At 43.1% G+C, this 10,492-nt stretch overlaps 1 protein-coding gene across 5 annotated transcripts in view; it reads right to left on the reverse strand.

The window, feature by feature from the left end:
• Positions 1-5,518: 5,518 nt before the first annotated feature.
• The window catches only part of rbms3 (RNA binding motif, single stranded interacting protein), a 273,592-nt gene continuing 268,618 nt past the window's right edge, over positions 5,519-10,492 (reverse strand). For all 5 annotated transcript variants that reach the window (XM_056398859.1, XM_056398860.1, XM_056398861.1 and 2 more), the window contains one exon: positions 5,519-10,492. This exon is cut by the window's right edge. The gene's annotated coding sequence lies outside the window, so the exon portion shown is untranslated.

Genomic DNA, 10,492 nt, shown 5'->3' on the forward strand with positions numbered 1-10,492 from the left:
TGTCCTTCTCGCTCTCACACACTTATTGAATGCACATGATGAAGAGGAGCACTTGAGACACTCAACAACTGCATTCTCACTCATTACATTTAGCGCTCCCCTCTCCGAGGTAAATTTCATGGCTCAAAATGCTTGTATGGATGATTTATTTCATTCAGTGGCTCACAAGGGAAAACGATGGTTTATCCAATCCTTGGTGGAAACTGGATTAGGGGATTTTAAAGATTTATTTGAAGGAAACACTCTGATGTGTCCTATAGGGTCTCTGTGATATCTCAGTAGGGGGGGAACTTATGATTGTGAACTTACAATGAATTAAAAGCGAATAGTGTCGCTTACAGTTGGAAACCTGCAACATCACTTCAGTTTCAGTGGGACTGTGCTTGTCTGGAAATTATTGATGCAAAGCAGGAGGCTACAGATCATTAAATTCTTCACACAGGATATATATATATTTCAGCAAGTATTATATTCCTCCTTCTTTTTATCATGTAAACAATATGCTCTAGAGTCACACAGTATATACCAAACTAACTATATTGACCTCTCATAGAGTCCATATCTATATTTAGGCATTTGGGAGATGTCATGTTATTTGTGGTTTCTGGAAAGTCTTCACTAAATTAAATTTGCTTCCTATCACTTGTTAGTTTCTTGCGCCCATGCCGGTCCTCCCCCTTCCCTTCTCTTCATCTCGCACACACACAAACAGACAGGCAAAATGAAAACTATTGTTACTATTTTCTGTTACCAATTCAGTTTCAGTGGGAAGGAGAGTAAAGGTCAGAACTCGCGTCCGGCCTGCTGGGAAGCTGCCTTCTAAACATATTCACTCACATGCGCACGCACAAACGCACGACTGTTTACACTCGTAGTTATTTCTATAATTGGAATTAGATTTGATATCTAGATTTGTTTTGTGTTCTTCTGAGTGCCGCGGCTCTTGCATCTATCTGTTGCCTGAATATTGTCTGGTGAGCTCTCCCAGTAAGATACTTTGTCTCCACGCCAGACGATACTGGCAGAACTCCTCTTACTGGCCAAGAACAGATCCAAATCATACAGATGGGACCAGCACAGCACTTCATAGACATCAAGCAGCTAAGTGCGCTCAGTTAGTAAACAAAAATCTTCAAATTGTGGAGCTGTAATATGTTTAACTGCAGTTATTTTACACATGCAAAGTCAAGAAAAAACCTTTAGCTTGTCCAAACATGGACATATTCAATAATGACAATCTTATATCCTTCCTTTCCTTGTGCTGAATCTTTGCTGCTTGGGGAAACACCTGTTTTCCTTCAAGTTGTCCCTTTGACTGTGGGTTACCTTAAAGGATAATGCTGATGTATTATCACTTGGATTCATTTTTTTGGTCATAATTTCTATCATTCTGTCTTGTCTTTTTTCACAGCACACATTTTGATTTAAGATTAATAGTAAAACTCAGGTGTTATCATTAACATGAACAATGTGTCAGTGTGTAAGGAATGACAGTGTGAGAGCGAGCCAGCGTGCACAATAGGCCCCTGAAACTGAAACAATGAAATGGAATTCAGCCAACATTCATTTGATTATGTACACTTGTACTTTCCCTAAAAGCACCGGGGACATGTCAAAGTGTTCAGAGAGATTATCAGAACCACTTTATTTGGAAGTAAAGCCGTAAGTGGAGACAAGTTGTGTAAATGTGTTAGATCCTCCACATGTGACAACTTCACCGGGCTGCTCAGATTAATATCAACATGTTTTGTGTTGTGATGTGATTGAATACATAGGGGCTAATAACAGGAAGTCGTGCTTTAATGTAAAAATCATGAGGTACTGGCTTTCTTCACATCCTCAATTAACACCTATTGTCATCAGGGTATTGAGAACAGAGCTGGGCCCTTGGCACAGACCCGCTGCTGTGCCACCTGGGAAACAATGCCTTCTGTGCAGCCCCCAGGATCTCCTGGGATGCAATTGTTCCGCTAATGTCATTGTAAACTTCAACAGGCTTTGGCTGCACTCCCAATTCCTGCAACACAATGATAGTAATTCATCATGGGAATATTGAAATGGAGCTGCTGTCTGACTGAGTGTGTTGCCACAGGGATTCTATTGTGGATGTGGGGCGAGACATTCATGTTTTTCGTTTGTTCTCCTGTTGGCTTGAGGAGCACATCTGGTGAAGATGTTCACACCTTGTTTATCAATACATGCTAGAGGGCTGAATTTGATAACACTCTTAATGCAGGTGGGACAACAACAGGGACCGAATTAAAGTTGCGTTAATCCATTTTTTGACCACTTGGGGGCAGAACTTCCACAACAAACAACGACTAACCTGGGGCAATGACATGGTTAATGTGTTGACAAACCATTTGCGGTTTACATATCCAGCTGAACGGGTACTTAAGTTTTCATTTAGGGTGGTGCAAACCCAATGATCGCTCTCTTTCTGGCTCTATTTTTAGTCTCCATTAACAAATTAAGAAAACATCTGCAGTGCAGCTATGTTTACTATTAGTCACTATTTTTGTCTGTCTTTCATTTGGTGCTAACATGCAGTGGGTTAATCAGAGCCTGCTGCCACTGGAAACAAGGTTGATAAAGGTGGTGAGAATAATCAAAAAAAAGTTAGGGTTGCAGGCTGTAAAACCAAAACAATGAGCTGAAAGATGTTAAAATCCTTAGCACTGAGGAAGGTGATAATTCCCTGTGGGTTTATAAGAACGAGGGACTCCTTTAACCTCACACATAGTTATTTGACCAATTGTTCATACAGAAATGATCGAACTGTGCAGCTTTAAACTGCAGCAGCAAATAATTTAGAGGGTAACTCAGGTCTTCTGGGACATCACAACATCGAAGTTCAGCAAGTCAAGGAACTTGAGCAGACAGGCTCTCAGACAGGTTGTCAACCATCCAGCAGTTTAGCCAGATTATCTAAACCACTTTACTTAGGGTTAGAGGTAAACAAAAGAGAGGGCACATGAAATGTCAGTACTAACCCCTCATTGCAGGAAAATTGTGTGCCTACGCAACTATGGCAAGTAGTAGTGTGTAAAATTTGAACCAGGAAGTCAGTTTGTAAACTGTAAGATTTGTTTACAACAGAACAACAAAGAGGCAATGATCTTAGCCTTCACCATTTATTTCTTTTTTGTTTGCCAAACCTGGAGATTTGTTTAAACCCTGAACGATCATCCGCCTGTTGGTGTTTGTATTATCTCTAATAGGGATGATGACTGACATCACAAAAATGAAATCCTAGTTATAATAAACTGAAATCCTCCTTTAATAATTTAAGATTAGTGCCAAGATTATATACATGTTACTTATGGAGTAATGCGTCCTGAATGTAATGGACCTAGACAGTGTAAAAATACGAATCATGCTTTTCCCCCTCTAATGAGATATCCACATTTAGCTTCTTGTAATGAGGTTTACCAGCCTAATGTTGAATTCACATATTCCTAGATTAAGCGAATAATGAATTCCCCCTCAAAACACACCAAACCCCTCTTGGGCATTATTTAGATTGCAGCTCAGCAGTGAAGCCCCCCCCCCCCCCCCCCCGCCGCCGCCCCCTCTATGGTTAATTATGTGTCTCTTAGTGGTGTATCAGCTAATATGGGAGCACCAGGTGTGTTTGCGGTTGCTGACGATCACAGATTCTTGATTGGATGCAAAACCGCTCCGACTGCACCTGGAAGCTCAGGGTCGTTAAAGATCCCAGTCCCAATCAAGCCATTTTCAGTGAAACCTCTTTTCAGACAAGAATAGACAAAAGTCAAGAATAAAACCAGTCGCGTTCAGCTATCTGCAATCTGCAACCTCGTCACCCCAGAGGCCTGTACGGATCATTTGTCAGAGGCATATAGATAACCTTCAGAACCAAAATAACCATTACAGCTAATTAGTGTTGCTTGTTTTGTACATGTGGGTCACGTGTATAACATCAGGACAATTTACAGAGTGCGGGGTTTCTAATCACGGCGCTCTGATGAAGACTTGTGGTGAAACAGCTTATGAATCGTAATTTTCCTCAGGCTGTGTTGCTACAACACAAACCTTACACCCAAATGATTCCCTGGTGTAATTTGCACTGCAAAAACAAAGTGTTTAAAGAAACTCTGCATCTTTAAACTTACATACGGTTTATCCGTTCCTGTTCCTTGTCACAGTGAACTGAAGCTCATGCCAGGATTTGCCATCAGTTCCCTTATCAACACTAAATGCTGCATCTAGGAAGCCCTCAAAGAGCATGTTTATCCTATAAAAATGCACATCAATCAGACGAATTTGTACAGCAAGTGGGACAGATATATTTTAATGCACATCCAGGCTTTTCTGTCTTAATCTTCGTATATATACAGCAGATGGCAGACGCTTGATGGGAAGGCTGGTTGTGTTGTCGTGTTGAGTTTCCCTCAGTGGAGATGTCCTTGATCTGTATCCAATGGTGGTGCTCTGTGTGTGTGTGTGTGTGTGTGTGTGTGTGTGTGTGGAGGGGTTCTCATTCCTCTATGAAATACACACACCAGATAACATCTGTGTTGGTATGCTGCACCCTTGTGGTGCTCAGCTGCTACATCTCTATAAGTCCAGATAAGGAGGCTGCTTGGCTCTAAGGGAGTGAGATTGAATCTGTGGCATTTCACTCAATAAAGGATCCCAGTGCATTTTCCCAGATTTAGCAGCCATTCAGTGTGTAGTGGAGAAAACCATGGCACCACGGAGAGGTCTCTCGGAGCAGTAAAATGTTTTAAATTGCAGCAAATGTACCTCGCCGACAGTTATCTCTTTTGAGCATGGAGGTACTTCCACATATTCACAGATCAGCCGATGCAAAAATGAAGCTGTAACTCCTGACAGCCAAATCATGTGCATTGGAGTGCACACACACACACGCTCAGCCCAATCCAACCAGTCAATTGTTCTCTATTAAGACGTCCTTTGTCTTGGAGTGCCAGCCTTGTTGCCTTGCAGAGACGTCTCAGGCAGTGGAAACTTGGCTACTGTGCAGCTGTGGTATTGACAGTACAGGCGTCCCTTGGAGGTGACAAGGACAGCAATTGATTGGGCCTAAATGAGAGTGAAGAGGCAGATTGATTGCCATCGATCCACTTCTTCCTCCAGCAGGCTCCTCCATCTTTGATTATGACCACTTTACGCCCAATCAAGTGTGTGTGAGCCGTGATGGGAGAAATCCCATCGAGAGGTATTAGATCCATTTGCAAAGGCTGTAATTATGAGAGGATGTGAGGGCCCAAGGTCAACACGCAGCAGGTGCCATCAGGCTGGATGATAATAATAGGGCTTCCTCTTGCATCCCACTGCAATTTACTCATATTGATAATAGGCTATAGTGAAGATGGTGTGTTCTGTGTGTGTGTGTGCGTGTTTGTTCCTTAGAAGATGCTCAGCGCATAATAAATGTTTCCATAATAATGGCCCGAGGACAAGCAAACAGCTCGCTGTGATGAAACACAATCATTTGCGATGCAGATTGAAAGATAACAGCGCTCCTTGGTGCTTTTTTCCACATTTTTTTATTGAAAGCTTCATCAGAGAGAAAAAAAAACAACTCATAAAACCCAAGTCAGATCCTAACATCCACAGATGTACAGATAGTTTCTCAAAGATCACACACACTGAGCAGCGTGTGCGAGGCGTGACCATGTCCTCCTCGGCGCTGAAACAAAAGAAAAAGTGAAAAAGAAACAGAAACAAGAAAAAGAGAAAACTAACAAAAAACAAATAAAAAACCGCTCTGCTGTCCTAATAAATAGTTCCTCTTTTTAACCGGTAAATGAGTCCCTTGCCTAACACACTTGAACTCCACGAGGGGTGTGCTGGCTGGCTGGCTGACTAACTGACTGACTGACCGATCGACCGACCGACCGACCGACCGACCGACCGACCGGCTGCGCTCCTGGGGTTGTGTGGCCAATCGATAGTTCTCATCAAAGGTGGACCGAAGCATCAATTAAAAAGCACAGGGCCTCGCTTTTATGGGGGGTAGTTTGAGCAATTTTCCCACTGCATTATGTGTGTGGAGAGTGTGTGTAAGTGCATGTGTGTGTGTGTGTGTGTGTGTATGCCCTAGTCTGTGATGAGTTATTGAGCCACGGTTCTCCTTTACACTCTGCTGTGAGAGACAAGCTGTGAGAGTAACTCTGAACTACTGTTTTCCTAACACACGGGAATCAATGTGGAACGGCTGCGACTCCATTCACAAAAGATGAATCTGCAAGAGCCTCGCATCAACTGAGTATGACATGTAATACATCTAATGAGTTTCCTCCTGTGACAGCGTGGAGGCCACAATACATAAATGACAGTCTGAATCATGTCAGATTTAGGGATGGTGGCAGTGACTGAGAGAAATGGTGAGCAAGGGACGGATTGAGAAAACTTTTTTTTTCTTTTTTTTCCTAAGAAAAGGCAGTGAAGTAAGCACCTCGCCTTGAAAGACCGACACCGGAGAAAACCAGGATGTAGGTAAAATCTCAAGATGTGTATTTATCCGGTATCTGAGAGTAGGTAAGCTCACAGAAAAATCAGATTTACCTTGTAGCGAGTGTGTGAGTTATCCAAAGAAAACCGACGAGGAATGAAAGGTTGCATTTCCCCACATTTTTTTCTAAATCTACAGCATCATTCCTCCTCCCTGCATCAAACAGTAGTCGAAAACAATTCAAAGCATATGACTTGACTCTCTTGGGGCACCAGACGAGTGAGATTTACCGCATTATGAAAATTCTGTTATTTTCAGATAGACGTTTACCCACAAAACAATGCTTGTAACTAAATTTTGATGATTGCATAAACTTTACTTTCTGGAACTATGGCAGCAAACAGGATCATCCTGACACGGTAAAGAGTGTTGGGCCAGCAGTCAGCAGTGTGAATGACGTCCTTCGACCTGCTCTCCCTGCTGATTTGACCTGTGATCCCTCACGCCTACTGCAACTGGTGTTAGCATCATGTTTCAGAAATGATCATTGCAAATTGCAGATAAATGAAAGTCCTCTTGCATGCTCTCGCCTGGGGTGCAATCTGGCTTTTGTTTTGATTCGTGACATTAATCATCAAAATTATCATGACGACTTGATATCATGTTGCAAATCATAGGTTGCGTGATGCGAATGAGGTGGAGTGCCCCCCCCGATCTCTGGCCAATCTTCTCTAAAGACGATGAGAGAATCTTTCACTTTGATGTTTTTCCCGAAGGTGGAAAAGATGCTGATGTGGACTTTGAGTGGACATGCTACGGTATGCTAAATACAAAACGCAGGCATGGAAGAGGTGGAAAATGAAGAGTGACTGTGTGGATAAAGAAGAGAAAGATACTGTCTGGGTATGGTGGTGCAAGACAGGAAGAGTATGTGTTGCTAATTAGTGAGGGGTCAAGCTGGTCACCTCCTGGAATTCAGTAGCGGGGACATACTGCTGCACGAAGACGGAGAAACTCCAGGCTACGACCACTTCTGCCTGGCAACATGAGCTAATGATCCCCCCTCTCTCTTTCTTTCTCTCTCACTCTCTCACACACGCATGCAAACACACACACACACGTATGCACGCACACACACACGCACGCACACACACACACACACACACATACACACACTTTCTCTCTTGGCATAGCTGGCTTCTGGTTTGTGCTGACACATGGGCTGACTGGGAGCAGAGCGTTTCTGCTACAGCCTCCTTAAAATTGCAGGCATGCCTTCTGTACACTTCCACGAAGGTATTGGTATTCTGAAAAGGTACATTATGCCATTGTGCTATTAAGAAAAAGCCATTTCTATTTGTTCAGTCGGGTAATCTGTCCAATCTCTGTGAAATATTAGTACCGTGCACCAAAAGCAAACACTTGCCTTAACGTATTTTTCTTTCTTAAAATCTCCATTAGCAAAATAGAGCTGATAGTCTTTGTTGTGCATTTCTTCCCATAATCTCTTGACTATTTGTAATCCTATTTCCCCTAATGCCATGACTATTGAATCTCAGGCCATTTGTAGGACGATCTGCTCTCTGATGTGCAACTCCTGCATTATGAGTCCTATTAAGCTTCAAAAATGTCTTCAGTACTCTATAAAACAGCAGCCGTAAAAGTCTAGAGAACTCGGTTGTAGCTATGCTGTATTCATAACCTCACTAAAAGTTGAACTGTTGAGTAGAACAACTCTTCACACACGCACGCAGACACACACACATACTAGCTTAAAACTGGTTAAGTTATAGTGTAGCAGCTCTGTCGTTTAAAAATGGTTCAGACACAGTGAGTTCATGCAACAATGACGAACAGATGAGCAGTGTGGGCACGTCCAGGGAGCTCTAAAGCCCAACATTTGTCAGCCGTTAGCCTTTAAAGACTGTAATGTGGCAGAGACTTATTCATCGGGAGATAAGAGCGAATCATGGCCTTGAGGCAAGTGAAAGCAGATGTTGAGTGGCAGATCAGATGAAAGGAAAAGGGCAGGTGTTGATTTGATTGGACAATAAATAGCTGAATGATCACTGAGAGACAGTTTGAATGACGCATTTGGCTTTTGACCTCCGTTGGTGGATGGAAGACAAGAATGTACAGCAGGTATTTACAGTGTTACTGAGGAGAAGAAAATGTATGTATGGCTTTGAAAGTATAGTTCCCGACAGGAACCTGTGTTCCTCTTTCTTTTTGTGTGTCGTCAAGTGGACAGGTGGCCTGCAAAGAGTGAGTTCATGGCAAAATGATCAACAGTGGCCAGCTCGTCACAGAGACCAGTGAACACAATGAAGGCACAAGCCCGAGACAGCTTCCTCTTTAGCACCATAGAGTAGCTTCGATATTGTGTAGCATTTCTTCAGCACACCTTCTTTAACACGCTCTCCCATGTGCTTTGCTGTTTTTAACTATCACATTGATAATTTGGAATCATTTGGAAGCTTTGTTAAAAAGGCACTCGATGTACAATTTGATTGTTAGTTACAAACATCGCCACGCACAATGACATAGCTTGCCTGTAATGTGCACAACACGCCACCTCGTCCCAAAATGCAGCGCTGGACTTAGATTTGAATGAGTCACATGAACTGCGAGAGCTCAATTGCAATTGTCACCAAACAAAAAGCTCCTTCTCTGTTTGGAAGAAAAGGGCCTTTTGAGGGACACTGGAGTGGATCCTATTGCCCCGGAGGGAGACAAATTGGGCCCGTCAAGCCTCATTGCGAGAGTGACTGAAATTGGTTTGTGGTTCTGCTTCTGCACCATCCAATAAAGAGAAGAAACCTCAGAGAGAGAGAGAGAGAGAGAGAGAGAGAGAGAGAGAGAGCAGGAGAGAGGGGGAAGAGGGAGAGAATGACAGCGAGGGAAAATGAGAGCAAAGGAGCCTGGCTTGGCCTTGGCACATTAATGGTGCCAGTGAAGCAGGGAAAAAAAACGGGGTCTTTTTAGTGCCGGAGCACCACTGTTGGGGCAGAGCGGGCGGGCATGAGTGAACAGAGCAGACACACAGTGCTCCTGACACACACACAGGCTGCTGTAATGGGGGCAGAAATGGCTGCTGTCCCACAGGCAATTTCTTCAGGGACAATCCTCAGAGATGAAGTCATTGAAAACCTCGTGCAGCTCTGAGATGGAAAGACCGGATAAGATGAGTCGGGGTTGTTTGTGCAACAAATTGGGACAACCAGGGGTGTAACTGACACTCAGCGGTGGGGTCGAGGAAGGAGCTGCCATCAACATGTTGTTATGGCTGGTGAGGAGTCTAGTTAGGTCCCACAGGTGTGCTGACCTCCACTGCTTGCACTGGGCAAACGATCAGGGGGAAGTTTAAGACAGACAGTCCCTCTGTAGCCTTTAAACACACTTCTTCCATGCCTTGTTAGTGTCACACAGTGATGGCAGTCTTACAATTCAAACAGGATCTTTCAAAGCGAAGTTTCCTGCTTTACAGATGTGGAGTCATTGTGTCTCTGTTCAAAAGTGTTTTAAAGGAATAGTATGACATTTCTTCAGAATAACTTCCCGGAGTCTCTGCTGGTTGTCTAACGACAAAGACGACAGTTAAGTCCCTGCACCTAGCCAAGAAATAGTCCAGAACATTACTCCCCATGAAATAGTGTCATTATTTCACTTTTCTGTTTGGTTTAAACAAACCAGGTTTAATGTGTTAATCCTTGAGCTTTAGAGGTGCTGGAAGGTGAATATTTGTGAGCTTTGGACAGAGCCACGCTAGCTGTTTCCCCTTGTTTCCAGTCTTTGTGCTAAGCTAAGTTAACCAGCAGCTCATACTGACATGAGCGTGATATCCATCTTCTCATCCAATTCTTGGAAAGTGAATAACTCTATTTGGCAAAATGTCAAACTACTCCTTTAAACCACCATTACTTTCTAAAACAGTTGTTTTAATATTCTTTGGCTGCCACATATGTACATTAGGTTTGTTCCATAAAGTTTATGCAATCGTTGCTAAAGATTTCAAAGTCAGTTTTGTGATTTACACCTTATCTGATG

The sequence above is a fragment of the Seriola aureovittata genome, chromosome 16, assembly GCF_021018895.1.
Source record: "Seriola aureovittata isolate HTS-2021-v1 ecotype China chromosome 16, ASM2101889v1, whole genome shotgun sequence".
Taxonomy (NCBI): domain Eukaryota; kingdom Metazoa; phylum Chordata; class Actinopteri; order Carangiformes; family Carangidae; genus Seriola; species Seriola aureovittata.